Consider the following 15,839-nt stretch of genomic DNA (forward strand, 5'->3'; position numbering starts at 1 on the left):
TGCTTGCTTGTTCGTTTTTTGAGACAGAATGTCATGTATGGGCTTGGGCTCAAATTTGCTGTGTGGCAAAGGATCTTTATATCTCTGCTTCCCAAGTGCTGGCATTACAGGCTTGTGTCATTATACCTGGCTTGTCATCGCTGCTTTTGAGCAGTAGCTCATAGTACCCGCCCAGGCTGTCCTCCGACTCCTGGACTCAAGTGATCTTCCCGCCTCGCCTCAGTTTCCGAGAAGCAGGAAGTAAGGTGCAGGTTGCTATACCCAGCTCTTCTATGCACCTCTCACTGAGACCAAGCCATTGGGTTTTCTCTGGAAATTTGGCTGAGACTTACAGTAGGTATCCAAGCAGAAACATTTGCAGCAGAAGTGGTGATCTTAGGCTGCGTGTCTTTCGGTGCACAGCACCTCCCGACAGAGCAGGCACTGACATTTCTTGTAACAGAATGGACTGTGTAAAATCCTGGAGAAACTGCCTTCAGAGCTCTGTCCTTCGTTCCCAGTCCTGTCTCTGCTCAAGGATGCCTGCTGAAATGTTTCTAAGAAGAGACCCATTGGAAACCACCTTGGTGCGAGCATATGGCTTAGATCTATCCCAATACAGTCAGAGACTGTGTGAACCATTATGAAAGACATGTTTTTAAAAAGTTTAATAACACAAAGATTTTTTTCCTTTAAAAAGACCTTATTACCGTGTTCTTATATGCGTGTAAATATGTGTATATCTGTGTGTGAGTTTGTGCTTGTATGTGCTGGAGTTACAGGTGACTTAATAGCCATCTGATTTGAGTGCTGGAATCCAAACTCAAGTCCTTTGCAATAGCAGCAACTGCCCTTAATTGCTATGCCATCTCTTTGGACCCCTCTGTTCTTTCTTTTTGCTTCCCAAACTTAGAGACTTCTACATGCTAGGCAAGCACTGCACCACCAAGATATATGCCTAACCCAAGGACATTAACTTTTTTATTTAAAAAAAAATGTCATTGCACACATCCTTGTATCTGAACAGGGACGTTTTTAGTAAAAGCGTATAAGGCATGTGGAACACAGGTCCTCCTTCCCTATATCCTCTCATGGGAATTTTTTTTTTTTCTGCAACAAGGTTTCTCTATATAGTCCTGGCTGTCACTCTGTAGAACTCACTTGATAGCCTAGACTGGCCTTCAACGCATAGAGATCCTGCTGCCTTCGCCTCCTGAGCGCTGGGATTAAAGGCCTTCTCCCCCTTCTCCCCTCTTCCAGCCACTCAAACACCTGCCCAGTTTCCAGCTCTGTACATCTCAGTGAACTTCGGTAAAGACCATTCTGAAGACATTAGGGTTTTACACTTTCACTGTCAATTACACTTTGTGTCCTGTCCATCATAACAGAGAGAAAACTACTATGACAAATTGAAGTTTGAAAAGCTGCTCTTTTCCATGAGGTTCTCTTTTCTCCTGTATAGCCCAGCTATTTTGGCTATGTGCTCTCTTGGTTTTCTTGGCTTCTCTCTTAGTCTCGTGACTTCTGGTTCCTCTCTTGGCCTCCTTCTCTCTCTTCTCTTCTCTTCCTGACTTGCTCTTCTCACATCTCTCTCTTCTCTTAGCCATGTTCAGTCTGGACTTCTAGATGCCTTTTTGCTGTGCTCTTCCTCATATCTACAATGAAACTTTTAACACTCATGTCCTCATTTTTAATTCATTTATAAATTCCCAGAGACAAAGTCCTCGGTGCCCTCCTCAATACTTGGAGCCTGTGTTGGAGACAGACCGGTGAACTTAATCTTATGTCCCAGAGCTATCCTGGAGGGGTTCTGGCTCCCCCAGGCGAACATATTTCCTTATATTGGGATTCTGCCTAACTCTTCAAATTCAACCATCTGTGGCCATATAGAAAAGAGTAACCCTTTATTTAAATGCATGTGTGTATTTTTAGCGAGACGTAATATAGGAAGAGTAGTTTGCATGCATGTTAAGTGGCAGTTAGCAGTGTTTTGACAGGCGTGGACACCCATAAAGTCACACACAGTATTTGCATTGCTACTGAGAGTCGCCTCCTGTCCCTTTGCATGTTATTTCCAGGTGACAACAGCGCCCTGCTGCCTGTCACCACAGGATAGTTTGCGTGTCTAGAATTTCACATCCATAGACATGAAATTCTGAAAGTGTGTGCAATAAGGCATTCTTGTTTTAAAGTTGCTTGCATTTTCAAAATTACTTTTCCTTTCACTTTGAAGAGCTGTTTTTTTGTAATGTTCATTTTTTTTTTCTTTTTATGGAGGCATCATAAAAGATGTTTCAGACTTCTTCTTCAGAATGCGCCACTCCATAGATGTGAATTGTAAAGCTGATAAGGAAACAAACGGTTCTCGGGCCAGTTCAAAAGTAGACTTGGACTCTTTGACCCTTGAGGTCCTCCTTCACTTAACCCTGCATAAACTATGTTTCCAGACAGTGTTTATATTGTTTGAAATTAGTCCAGTGACTCTGGAGTTAGGATATTTTTGTCTTTATTTACTTATTCATTTATTTATTTGTCTTACAATTTTAAAAAATTCTTTCTAGGAAACACAAATTAATGCTAATCACTTAATGATTTTTTCACATGGTTGAAAAACACTAGCATTTACAATGAAAGTGACAAAGGAGTAATTATAAAAGGGAGGGAGAGGCAGGTGGATCTCTGTGAGAGTTTGAGGCCAAGCCTGGCAGCCTGGTCTACAGAGCAAGCTCCAGGACAGCCAAGGCTACACAGAGAAACCCTGTCTCAAACAAACAAACAAAGAAGAAGTTCACAGCAGTTTCCCGTTTCTAAGCCTGTGTGGACATACTCTTTGAGGGACAGGGATGTCTCCTAGTGTATTTTAATCACTCTAAGCAATAATAGATTAAAAAGTGGTAATGACATCTGCAGCTTTGCCTCTTAATATATTTCTTTATAGTTCAAGCCACACCCATGGTTCAGGTTAGCCTTTCTACCCAGGCCAAATTCTTTTGAGATTAAGATCTGTGGTAGTAGGCAGAACGTTTATTTCAGTGTAGAGTGGTTTGCTTGCTCTTTGGTCAAACACTGACTATTGCAAATGACTATCCAGGGACAGGCACAGCTCAGAGAGGCCGAGTTTTGCTTCTCCTGAGTTTATTTCTCTGGACCCCTGACTGCCAGGTGCTGAGAACCGAGGAAGCAGGTATGTAGGCAGGCTCTTCCCTTCTGCCAGGAGTAGTGATCGCTGATGGCGATGCAGTGTTTCCACGAGATTGTTAAACTGAGCTAAACTGCCTTACAGAATCTCTGTGAACTCTTCCTCACTCTGGGGCTGCTCTGCATAATTGCTACAAATAATATTTTCAGTGTGATGGTCACACAATGCTTAATTGTGACTTCCAAGTTCATAAGAAGGAGGGCTTTGGTTTCTGCAGGGTTAGATTGATAAATTACACATAATGCTTTGGTGGACTTTGATTTTTTTTCAGGAATGGTTATGAACTATTTGAGAAATGCTGAAGTAATGGAATGTTCACTTAGTGTTGCCTTCTGGAAGGTATAAGTTCTGTTGCTTTGAAAACCCTGATTCTTACAGGGCAGTGAAATGGCTTATACGTCTATAGTTTTGTTGTGGAAAAGCACAGCCTTTTTTTTTTTTTTCCTGAAGAATTCTATAGTTATATTAAAAAAAAAAAATCTGAGAGCCAGGCAATGCTAGTGATGTAGTGTTGAGCTCCTGTATCTGGGCAGTGAAGAAAGTATCTACATTACAATAAGTTCTTTTTTCTCATTTTTGCTCTTCTAAGTCTTGAAGAGCCAGACTTAAGGGATACATTTCAGCATGGCATTGATTTGGGGACAACCATCTGTGTTTTTTAGAAAAGAGTTTCCTTCTGAAGAGTTTCTGTGTAAACATGTCACCTTTCACTCTGGTCATTTAAGATGGTTTGTGCCTTGGGCTATTTTCTTGCTAAAGCAGAAATTGAGCAGTTCCCAGCCCACGTAAAGCTGAGACGGTCTTGAATGATGCATGTCAAGGAAACTCGGAAAGTGATACAACTGGCGATTTGAATAGGTCCTGGTGCCAAAGAATTAAACGGAGGAGCCGTTCAGAGTTAAGTACATTCCTCTGTGCTTGACAACACTTACACCTGGTATAAAGTTAGGACTCACTTCTGCTGTGGGAAGAAGCAGACAGACAGTTAAAGCATTTCTGTGTGAATTACAGTGTAGAGTTACTCTGTGACTCTTCTTAGGGAAACAAACACATTGTGACAAGCTAACCTTCCAAAGTGATTCACCAAACAAAAATGTCACATAGTTTAAAAAGCAAAGTAAAACCAAGCCCAAGACTTCCTCAAGGCTTTCTCTGGAACCCAGTTTGCTTTTCCTGTGTCATGCCCAGACTTCAACAAAGGCTGGGTCCTTGTGCGGCTCCTCTCATAATGAACCGGCTAGTGGCTCAGTTGTGTTCTTGTGGCTCTGGGGGATAACACTCCTTTATGATCCTCAGTTTAGATCAGCTTACCACCCAAAGCATGATATTTGATGACCCTTATTAGGTTTCTTTTCGTAGCTACAAATGTTGTTCCTGGTGTAGCCTTATCATGCCTTTTGAAAGACTCCACATCCTTACTGAGGCACAGCCCCTGCTGGGAAGGGTTCTGTTGCTGGGATCCTGGTAACAGGAGTCTGGGAGACCAGGGCAGCAATGGGGCCAGATAGGTGCTGAAAACGCACACATTTTCAGCTCTCAAGTATTCCGCTGAGGACTGGCCTGGTTTTTTCTTTTAAGCGCTGATCTTAATCTCAAACTTAGTGTTTCTGGACCTGAATTCTTCAAAGAATGGAAAAAAAAAAGATAATGGCTGTTTCTGATCGTGTTCTTATAAAAAGTTTCTATCCTTTCTTCTCCTTTCAAGTGTTCTGAATGTGGTTCTCACCCTGGTGAGGCAGAGGAGACCAGCAAACCACAAGAGGCAAATGTGCAAAGATTCTTTTTTTTTTTTTTTTTAACTTCATTCACAAAGTGGGAGGCTTAGTTGTTTCAGTCCCTCTTAAGGATTCCCAGGCTTTTAAAATTTCTTCTCAACAGTAACAGTGTGGGCATATCCTACTTCTAAGCGATAGGTTTTATGAAATGGCCTCATGCTCTGAGTAAAAGACACATATGCAACACAAATGAATTTACATTTAAGAATGAGAATTAGGAACCGGAGAGATGGCTCAGTGGTTAAACACACTCACTGCTCTTGAAGAGGACCCAGGTTCAATTCCCAGCACCCACGTGGTGGTTCACAACCATCCATAACTTCAGTTCACAGGAGCTGTGATGCCCTCGTCTGACTTCTGTGAGCACTGCACGCATGAAGGCAGAACAGTCACACAGATAAAATTAAATATATCTAAAAATGTTTTTTTTTTTTTAAAGAAAGAACTAGAATTAAAATGGACACAACATTCTTACTTAAAAGCTATTTCACTCTACCTTCCATCTGGGGATACAACCTATGGAGTTTACAAGTTTCTCAAAAATAGTTTAGAAAACCCCAGACCTTTAAAGTCCTCACCCCTCCTCATCAGTAAGAGCATACTTGGGGTATGCTACTTCTAAGAAATAGGTTTTACTAAAAACGGCAAGCATTCCAAAATCCAAAACAGTCCAGAATCCGAGACACGCGAGCACTCTGGATCTAGACTGTCCACCCTGTATATATTAAATGTTTTACTATGTTCATGTTCAAGCTAATGTGTTCTGGTGAGACGGTTCCATGTGTAAAGTGCTTGCCACCAGGCCAGACATCCAGAGTTCAGTCCCCAGGATCCACATGCTGACTTCTGCACGTTGTCCTCTGACCTCCACATGAGTGACGTGGCCCATGGATGCCCCTGCCGTGTGTGCATACCCACAAAATAACTAAACAAAATGTAATAAAAAGAGGATCTTGAAAATGCATTGTTAACGGTAAGAGACCTTTTAGTTAGTATTCATGGTATTCAAGCATTCATAGTATTCAAGCACTTCATGGCACATATGTACACACAGGGTAATGTTTGCTGCCAATTTAAAGTATTTGGAATGATCTTGACAATTTTGAAAATTTTGCCCAATAGTCATACTTGTTTTTGGCTCATTGTCTAGCATAGGGAAAGCTGTTTCCTCATTTGGTAGAGGTAGGTAAGGTGTCAGCTGGATTGGACCATCTCTTAAATCCATTCAACCAAGCATATGCAAACTGTAGAATATTGCAAATGCTGAAATTAAAAATGAAAGAACGAAAGAACAAACAAAAGGAAGGAAAGAGAGGTAGCCACTGTATAATCTCCTTTTTTTTTTTTAATTTTAAAATCGTGTGTGTGTGTGTGTGTGTGTGTGTGTGTGTGTGTATTCGTGCGTATGCATGCGTGAGGCATCAGATCCTTTGTAGCCAGGTACAGGAGGTCTTAAGCTGCCCAACATGGTACTTGGAAACTGAACTTGAGTCCCAGGGGCTCAGCGCTAGCAGCAGCCTTTTCTTTATGGAATGCCCTCTTCTCTCCTGTGTCTTCCCTCTAGCTGTTTGTGTCATGGACTCATGTACCATGAGCACCAAGGTACTGAGCTGTTGACAATATGCCTGTTAAATATTCATGAAGCTAAGCTGGTGCCCCTCTCTGTAGCTTTAAAAGGAAACAGAAGCTGTTCTAAGAGTTACCTCTTGTTCCCTGATAGAGACCGTGATTCTTGGTGGCCATGTCGTGTTCTTAGGAAAAAAAGAGTGTGGTCTCAGTACTCTCATCTGTGGGAAGAGGCGGTCAGAGGAGATGAATTTCAAGGTGTCAAGGTGTTCGTTGTTCTGTCTGTTAGAGAAAATGAGGGTTGGGTTGTTTAACCTGTTTATTTAATTTTTTTTGAATTTTTAAACTTTAATTTTTTATTTACTAACTTTTAAAAATAATTTTTATTTTAAATTTATTACAGTTTATTTACTTTGTATCTCAGCTGTAGCCCCCTCCCTTCTCCCTTCCCAATCCCGCCCTTCCTCCCTCCTCTCCTCCCATGCCCCTCCCCCAGTACACTGATAGGAGAGGTCCTCCTCCCCTTCCATCTGACCCTAGCCCATCAGGTCTCATCAGAACTATCTGCATATTCTTCCTCTGCGACCTAGTAAGGCTGCCCCTCACCATGGGGAGGAGATCAAGGAGCCAGCCACTGAGTTCATGTTCCCTGTTCCCCTTGCTAGGAAACACATTTGGAGACTGAGCTGCCATGGGCTACATCTGTGTAGGGGTTCTAGGTTATCTCCATGAATGATCCTCCGAGTATCAGTCTCAGAAAAGACCCCTGTGCCCAGATTTTTTGGTTCTGTTGCTCTCCTTCTGGAGCTCATGTCCCCTCCAGGTCTTTCTATCTCTCCCTTCTTTCATAAGATTCCCTGCACTCTGCCCAAAGTTTGGCTAACATCTCAGCATCTGCTTTGATACCCTGCTGGGTAGAGTCTTTCAGAGGCCCTCTGTGGTAGGCTCCTGTCCTGTTCCCTGTTTTCTCCCTCTTCTAATATCTGTCCCATTTGCCTTTCTGAATGAGGATTGGACATCTTACCCAGGGTCCTCCTTCTTTGTTTATTTAATTTTTTATAGAAACCGTTTCCAAGCAGAGAGCTCTGAGGGTAGGTTAATAGGCAGTATCAGTCTAAAAGAAAACAGTATGTTCAGAAATAAAGTGGCACAGTGAGGTTTGCTTCTCCAGTCAAGACCTTAGAAATGTTGGTTACACCCAAGTCAGAAATGTAGTCACCTTCCCTCTCTCCATGGTCACTCAGCTTAAACATTGCCCACTCATGAAAATCATTGTCAGAACTCATGCTTGAAATATTTGTCCCTTTGTTTTTGTTGCTGTGGAATTCTACTTGTACATTAGTCAGTAGACTTGCTATTACATGTGAGCATGTCTGGTACTTACAAAGAGTTTCTGCTCACTGATGCTGTGTTTCACTGTTAAGTCCTGCTGACTGGCCTTTTCGTTTAAAATGTTGAAGAAGGGCTCTGGGGAGGACTAGGTGGTTAAAGTGTTTGCTACCTATGCACGAGGACCTGAAATTAGATCACCAGCATACATTGAGAAGGCAGGCATGGCTGGTCATGCTGTGGAGGCAGAGGCAGGAGAATCCCTGGGGTTTGTTGGCTCAGAGTACCATGAGAGACCCTGTCTCAAAAAATCAAGACCAAACCAAATCAAAACAGCCCCTCCCCCCAAAAGTGGAGTCCGATCAAGGAAGGCACACAGTGTTCCCTTTGACCTCTTCATGTGCGTGCTTACACAAATGTGCGCACATACACACACACAAACTGTGTGCACGTGAATATGTGGAGTTGGAGTTATTACCTCAGAACCCATGGACCTGTGCGAAGTCTAAGAATAGGCTTGTGAGTGAGGGGTATGACCACAAACTCGCCGAAATTACGTGTAAAAATTGGATCAGTAGATAATTCTGTATAATCTATGTGTAATTTACTAAAAAGACTAACCGTCAGAAGACTTTAAGAACTAGCTGGGTAGTAGCTTTAAATTTTACTTAATTTAATTAAGTGTAAATGCCTTCAGTCCCAGCACTTAGGAAGCAGAGCAGGTGAATCTGAGTTGTGGCCAGCCTGGTCTACAGAGTGAGTTCCAGGATAGCCAGGGCTACACAGAGAAATCCTATCCCGAAACAAACAAACAAACAAACAAACAAACAAACAAACCAACAAACCAGTGGTGTAGGGGAGATACAGGCACCTAAATTTATCTTTCCTTTCCAACCCAGTTTTCGCTACTCTGAAATGCGTTCAGCTCTTTGTGTGTTTTCATGACTGTACCACCGTGAAAATCAGCAGTTGTACTAGCGGCATACAGTACCCCAGCTCTGCCACGCTTTATTCCACCACTATGTGCGCTCGTGACAGCGTTTGAATCATTGGTGATAATAATGTCCTGGAGCTTACGGTACGGTCCAAGCTGTTCTGAAGCTTGTGATCCTCTTGCCTCTGTCTCAGGAGCGTTGAGAAGGTTACAGATGTATAACTTTGCTCAGTTCATTACTCAATTCTTGTTATATATAATTAAAAAATGTTCTGTTGTTCTTAGAAAAAAAGGGGGAGAATTTAGTTTTAAGTCGTTATTGATAAAGTAAAAAAGAATCGTGTGCAGAATTGTTCTGTAAACCTCTGTGCGGAGTCATCTCATTTCACCGTTTGCACAAAGGAGGCTCAGATCTCGCTCTTGAATATCATGTAGAAAGATGATTCCCTGTTTCCCTTGAGAACCCACTGCATGACTTCATCACTCTTGGCCACCCGAGGACCATGTGGTTTATTGAAAGGAACACAGGACAAAGACTCAGGCACACTGGAAATTGTCCTAGCTTTGCCACTTACTAGCACCTGACCTGGTACAAATCAGGAATGAGTAGGGCTCATGAGTAGGTTCTGTAGTATAATAGTGGTGGTATTTATTCCTGTCATATATATTTTTTTATATATTGTATGAAATTTCATTTTTAGTTCTGCCCTCCCTACAGGGGTATGTGAGAATCAGATGCAATAATACATGTGAAAATAACTTATAGATTAGTAAACACTTAAGCATGAGACTTAAATTTCCTCGCTGATAAGCTTTTTTTTTTTTCTGAGATGGTATCTTAAGTCTTGTCTATCCTTGAACTCACTGTAGAGTTGAAGATGGCTTTGAACTCCTGATCCCGTTTTCAGAATGTGTGTGACACCACATCTATTGAAACTTACGCTTTTTTTTTTTTTTTTTTTTAATAAACTTTGGTATCATTCTTAGCTTAGAAACATGCAAAGAAACAGGCAAATGTAACCCATGGTGAAAGGGCAAAGAAGTTAGTAATCAAAATGGATTCAGAAGTGACAAAAATACTAAGATTGTCAGACAGTGGTATTTAATTAATGATTGTTACTTGAAAAAATTAGAGACATAGCAAATATCTCTGAAGACTCAAAAAGAAATTTTTAGAGCTAGAAGTTACTGCATCTCAGGTCAAGAACTATAGTGATGAGGGACAAATTGGCCATTATAGAAGGGAAGCTTAAGCAAAAGAAATTATCCACGTCGAAACAGAAAATAATTATAAGACACTTTAAAATTTGGGCCCAGGGGTCTTTCTGAGACTGTTTCTCCAACCAAGGACCATGAATGGAGATAACCTAGAACCTCTGCCCAGATATAGCCTACCGCAGCTCAGTATCCAAGTGGGTTCCCTAGTTAGGGGAACAGGGACTGTCTCAGACATGAACTCAATGGCTGGCTCTTTGACTCTCCCCCCCCCCCCCCCGAGGGAGGACCAGCCTTGCTAGGTCACAGGAGAGGACATTGTAGCCAGCCCTGAAGAGATCTGATGAGCTAGGGTCAGATGGAAGGGGAGGACTCCATCGTGGACTTAGAGAGGGGCAGGGAGGAGAAGCCATGTAAGAACACTGCTTACTGGCTTCCTCCTTGTAGCTTGCTCAACCTGCTTTGGTATAGTACCCAGGACCGCCAACCCAATCAAGATGCTGATAGGGGAAGTCCTCAGATTCACCTGAGTAAATGAAATGATCCATTATGTCTTGATTTCTCTGTTGGATAATGGGTAGGAATGACTTTGGAAGATATAGAATACTTGTTAAATGTAAAGTGCAGTCATTAATTCTTCTATTGTTGAGCTTCTAGAGAAGAGAAGCTTTAGAGTTCATAGTGAGGGCTGCTTTCTTTAGTTCTGCAGTAGCAAACAAGATGAATGCCTCATAGTTTGTGGGCAGGTCCCATAAGGAAACTCTAATCTGCTGTTTGGTAAAATCCTTCAGTGGAGGTATGTTGGTTGCTAAAAGAATAGTGTCAAAAATATGTTAATTTATTGTGCATTTTAGGAAAAGTGATAGTGGTTTGAGAGTTGTTAATTGTTCTTATGACATCCCTTTATAATTGATAATATATAAGAATGTATTAGGTAGTTGATAATATATATAAAATAAGGATATATTATATCATAACTATCATTAGTATATATAAAAATATGGTATTCATGTTTTATATCAATTATGCACTATACATTAATTATATATTAATATATATTAAATTCTTATTTTCTTATCCATAACCTTTAGAATCTTAGGATTTTATGTGGGTTTTTTATGAATTCTTGAAAAAAAAACAATACAAATGCCCCATGAAAAATTCTCCCTTTCATTTTTAATAAGGATAATTAGAGTTGGATTCCGTGCTTGCAAAAATATCAACAGGGACAATTAGAGCTGAATCCTATGGCTGCAAATATATCATCTCAGGAATTCATCTCCTGAAAACATTTTTTTAAGCATAAAAAATGAAAAGCTTCACTTTGGAGCCAATGTGTATTTTGAAGGTTAGAGTTCATGCCCTAACATGGCAGCCCTGGGCAGGACTGTCTGCTCACATGGGTACCAGGTAGACTAAGGCTCATTTGCATTCCTTTTTGAGTCCTGTAAATTCTGGGCTAGAACTGGGGAAGGATTCTAAGTCAGGAGGTAATACCCAGGTTATTTCAGAGTGTTCGTATGGGAATGGTGAGTCACCAGTCACCGTTTCCTGTTCTCTGACAGCTATTTGGTGTGGTATTGAAGCATTCATTCTGAGGCATTTAACATTTATAGGCAATTACAATCTGGGCGATCACCTCCCCAGTGTATAATTTCCTGTGACTACACAATACATAAAACAGGAGCAAAGTACTTTTCGGAGACCAAAAAAAAAAAAAAAAAAAAAAAAGTGTTATAAAATAAGTCACATAATTTCCCCAAAGCCGAGTTAAATCTTTCCATCAAATTAATCAGTTTCTAGAAAGAGCACACAGGGAGCACACTTTAGTAGAATCATTCTGCACGGTAGTTAGGTTCTAGGCCATCTTTGAGCAGGAAAGATCACGGGGAGCTTGTCTTGAGGTGTAGGCAGGAAAGGAGACATATAGTGACCTCTGTTAACATGTGGGCGCTGGTGAGGTGGCTCAGCGGTTAAGAATGCTGGCTTCTTGCTCTTTCAGAGGCCCTGAGTTCAATTCCCAGCATCCCCATGGCAGCTCACAATCATCTATAAAGGGATCTGATGCTCTCTTCTGGCATGTAGGTGCACGTGTAGACAGAGCACTCATACATTGGAAAAAAAAAAAACCTATGAATAAAATAAATTTTAAGAAATGAAGGTAGTAGGTAATTGAGTTTGGTTAGACTTGACAGCCTCCTCGAGTCCGGAGTCCAGCTTTTCTGCTCGCCTTAGCTGTGAAGTGGGAGTTGGAATGCTATCAGTTTTATAGGTTGTGAGACACACTATCTGTGAAGTCCTAGGAGGGGGCTTGGTCTGTGGCGAACACTCAGGAGTGTTTGTTGTTAAAAGAGGGGAAAAAGGTCTCCTTGGCCTTGTTTGGACTGCCGCCTTTGTGAGGGCGGTGGTTAGTGCTTAGGGTAGCAAGTTTGTGGGAGATTTTGTGAACCGTATTTCCATAATCTTTAGATGTGTGTGACTAGGTACCAAGCACTGATGGGCACACTTTTAGAATGTCCTGCTTAGATGTGCCTGAGTCAAATTTAAAACGCCCTTGCTTTGGGAGCATAAGGACTGTGTGAAAATGAACGAGCCTGGGACAGAGATCACGGAACTTCAGGGCTTATCTCCTTCTTACCCGTTGGCAGCAGGAATGGGGCCTGTGGCCAAGGGCCTCCATCCGTGGAGTCAGACTGTCATCCACATGTGATGATGGAGACACTGAGGGGTCCCCCAGCAGTGCCCCACAGCAGCACCTTCACAGCCCCACCGCGGAGCTCCTGGGGGCTGCTTGGGACCTGCTTTCCGTATCCTGTTTGTTCAGCCTTCCCTGGAGACGCACCTTCACCCATACCTTTGCAGTACAATCATTTTAGTTTTTGACACAATAAGCTTTGCTCTTTTTCTGTCCCTCTCTTGTTGTTCTATCTACAATCAGAATACTTGGTATAAACAAGTAGGTTAAGTGTTTTCATCATCAGTAGATGAGGGGCACAGGTGAAGCCAGCAGTCCTAGAGGTCATAGAAAAGTCTTCCTCCTTTTTTTTTTTTTTTCTCTTAGCAGAAATGAAGAGGAAAACTCTACCATTTGCAGGGAAATATATGGGACTGCAGATTGTTATCCCACTAAGCAAAATAAGCCAAACTCAGAAAAACAACGAAAAACATTTCTCTCTTGTGAAATCTAGATTAAAATTAAAAGATAAGAAAGTAAGTAAAAGAGGGAACTATTTGGTCAGACAAGGAGGCCCCAGCTATCAGGAGAGGGGCTGCTGCTGAACTTCACTGACTGGTTCTGCAGTGTCTAGCCCAATCCGGCTACTGGAGAGACAAAGATTGATCTGTCCCCTTTACCTGTGAGGAGCAAGCAATGAGGCTAAGAAAGTGAGATAAGAATAAAAGACCAAAGTGAGATGGTTACATGTAACGTGTGACCAGGAGTAAATGAATGTACGTGAACAGAATAATCCACAAGAGCTGAGCAACTGGCTAAAGGAAGGCACAGAGGCACCGAGTCCTGTGAGGAGGAGCTAGACGGGAGGGCGCAGAAAGGGCATTAATGTGGCAGTGCAGATAGAGACAGGAGAGGAAAAGCCCCGCACGAAGCCAACGCTAGATGGTGATGATGATGATGACTTGTTGTTGTTGTTGTTTTGCCTTGTGGGAATCTGTCAGGCCTCCACTTAGTGAATGGCAGTGGGTCAGTGTGGAATGGAGTGTCAGCCACCCTGGCTTCACTCTTCAAAATGGTGCCAGATGCGTGTTCTCAAGGTCTGTAGTATTATCCACGTGAGGAGGCAATTCTAAAACAAGCAAAATAATAAAAAAGTTTAATAATTAAAAATAATTAAACTTTTTTTAAAAAATAGTTTGGGACTTGGCAAATCCAGGAAAATTGCGTTTAAAAGGAGATTTTCTATAGCAGCTCCTTATAGAACAAAAGAAAAGGCCAACCTTGATTCTCTCAGAGCTGAAGAGCTCTCAGGGAGGTTTTGAGCCTTTTAAATACCTGCTGTCTCGGTCCAAAGGACAGTTGTGCTGGTACGTAGCATAGGAAACTCGAATTTGACCAAATAAACAATACCCCAATTCCTACTTAGATGCAAGAGTTAGTAGACATTCCAATTAACCAGAGAAAAATCTGATTAAAAATAGCAAGTTGAAGGAGGCTATGATTGTGGAGTTTTTACAAAATGAACGATGGGGCACCTGCTGTGAAATGGGGTCCAGCAAGGAAACTGCGGGGAAGCAATAGACTCGCGCAGGTACTTTCCTGGTTTGCCTTAACTAGAACGGAAACCCTTCAGCTGCATTTTATGGCTTAGCGACTTGTGTTTTCTTTTCACACGGCGGTGGATTCCCTGACAATGAGATCTTTCAGCTTGCAACGGGCGCTGGAAAGAGGAAATAGCAGGAAAAGGGGAGGGCTGTGGTGGGCGATGAGGGGGGTGGAGGAGGCCACACAGTACCGGCAGGACTGCCCCTGTCCCCAGTGCTGACGTTCTCTGGACCCTGATTCTAGACTTTTCTCATAGACACCAGGAAGGGGCAGATACTACCGAGCCTCACGTTCTTAGGGCAGCTTTGTCCTCACACTTTCCCCATTGCTGTCGAACCTTTCCTGGGCACGTGGGGTCTGCCTTCGGTGTCTGTTGTTTTGGGATCTCGCACTGGCTGTGCCGGCGCTGTGGGAGTCTTGGTGCAGTCTACAAGCTCTTTTTGGTAGAGGTTCTCCGTTCTTCCTTGCTGCTAGATTCCCTTCCTTCCCCTGAAGGCATTATCTCGTTCTTGCCCTGACTTCTCCACCTTGTCCTGCCTACCCGAACCCAGACCCTGAACGCCCAACCTCTTGCTAGGTGAATTCTTTCAAAAGGCAGAGGAGACCCCAGATTTCTTATGTGTTATGCATTACTAGGCCCCTAAGGGAAGGCATTGTTGTTGCTTTAACGGAGGAGGGAGAAGACTAGGTGGAATATAATTGTTCACTTGCTGAAGAGTGAAATACTCGCCGTTTTCCAAAGCTTTGGCAATTTCCCCACTTCTTTATTTGTTGTTGATTGTTTTTAGATTTTGCCTGCTTCCCCTTGCTCTTGCCATCTGCTTTTCCCGTCCTTCTCATTCTCCCCCTTTCTTTTCCCTGTGGGGATAGAACCCAGAGCCTCGTGAGCACCAAGACTCTTCACATACCTCTGCGCTGTACTCCGGCCAATTTCTTTCTCTCTGTGTGTTCATATCTGTACATGTGTAGGTGCCCGCGGGTGCATGTACTTGCAGAGGACAGAGGACAGTATCAAGAGAAACTCCTCAGGGGCTGTCCTCATGTACGCCTGCGTGTATGTGTGTGTGTGTGTGTGTGTGTGTACATGCGAGCATTATGTGGAAGTCAGGTCAAAGGACAACTTAGGAGAGTTGGTTCTTTCCTTCCTCTTGAGTTCTAGAGATTGAACTCAGATACTCAAGCTTGCAAGGCAAGCACTTTACTGCCCAAGCTATCTGCCCAGCCCAATTTCTTTTTTCTTTTCTTTTCTTTTCTTTTCTTTTCTTTTCTTTTCTTTCTCTTCTCTTCTCTTCTCTTCTTTCTTTCTTTCCTTTCTTTCTTTCTTTCTTTCTTTCTTTCTTTCTTTCTTTCTTTCTTTCTTTCTCTTTCTCCCTTCCTTCCTTCCTTCCTTCCTTCCTTCCTTCCTTCCTTCCTTCCTTCCTTCCTATGTATGTATTATTTTGGTTTTTCGAGACAGGGATTCTCTATGTAGCCTCGGCTGTCCTGAACTCACTTTGTAGACCAGGCTGCCCTCAAACTCACAGAGATCCTCCTGCCTCTGTCTCCTGGAGTGCTGGGATTACA

General features: G+C 42.4%; 1 protein-coding gene across 5 annotated transcripts in view; it reads left to right on the forward strand.

Annotated features, from left to right (window-relative positions):
- Pls1 (plastin 1) overlaps positions 1 to 15,839 on the forward strand; it is an 86,307-nt gene that overhangs the window by 21,113 nt on the left and 49,355 nt on the right. The window contains exon 1 of one of the 5 annotated variants that reach the window (XM_021653085.2): positions 3,015 to 3,163. The exons of the other annotated variants lie outside the window; for them this stretch is intronic. The gene's annotated coding sequence lies outside the window, so the exon portion shown is untranslated. Of the gene's footprint in view, positions 1 to 3,014; positions 3,164 to 15,839 lie in introns of those variants that run through there. 5 annotated transcript variants of the gene reach the window in all.

This window comes from Meriones unguiculatus, chromosome 6 (genome assembly GCF_030254825.1).
Source record: "Meriones unguiculatus strain TT.TT164.6M chromosome 6, Bangor_MerUng_6.1, whole genome shotgun sequence".
NCBI classification, from domain to species: domain Eukaryota; kingdom Metazoa; phylum Chordata; class Mammalia; order Rodentia; family Muridae; genus Meriones; species Meriones unguiculatus.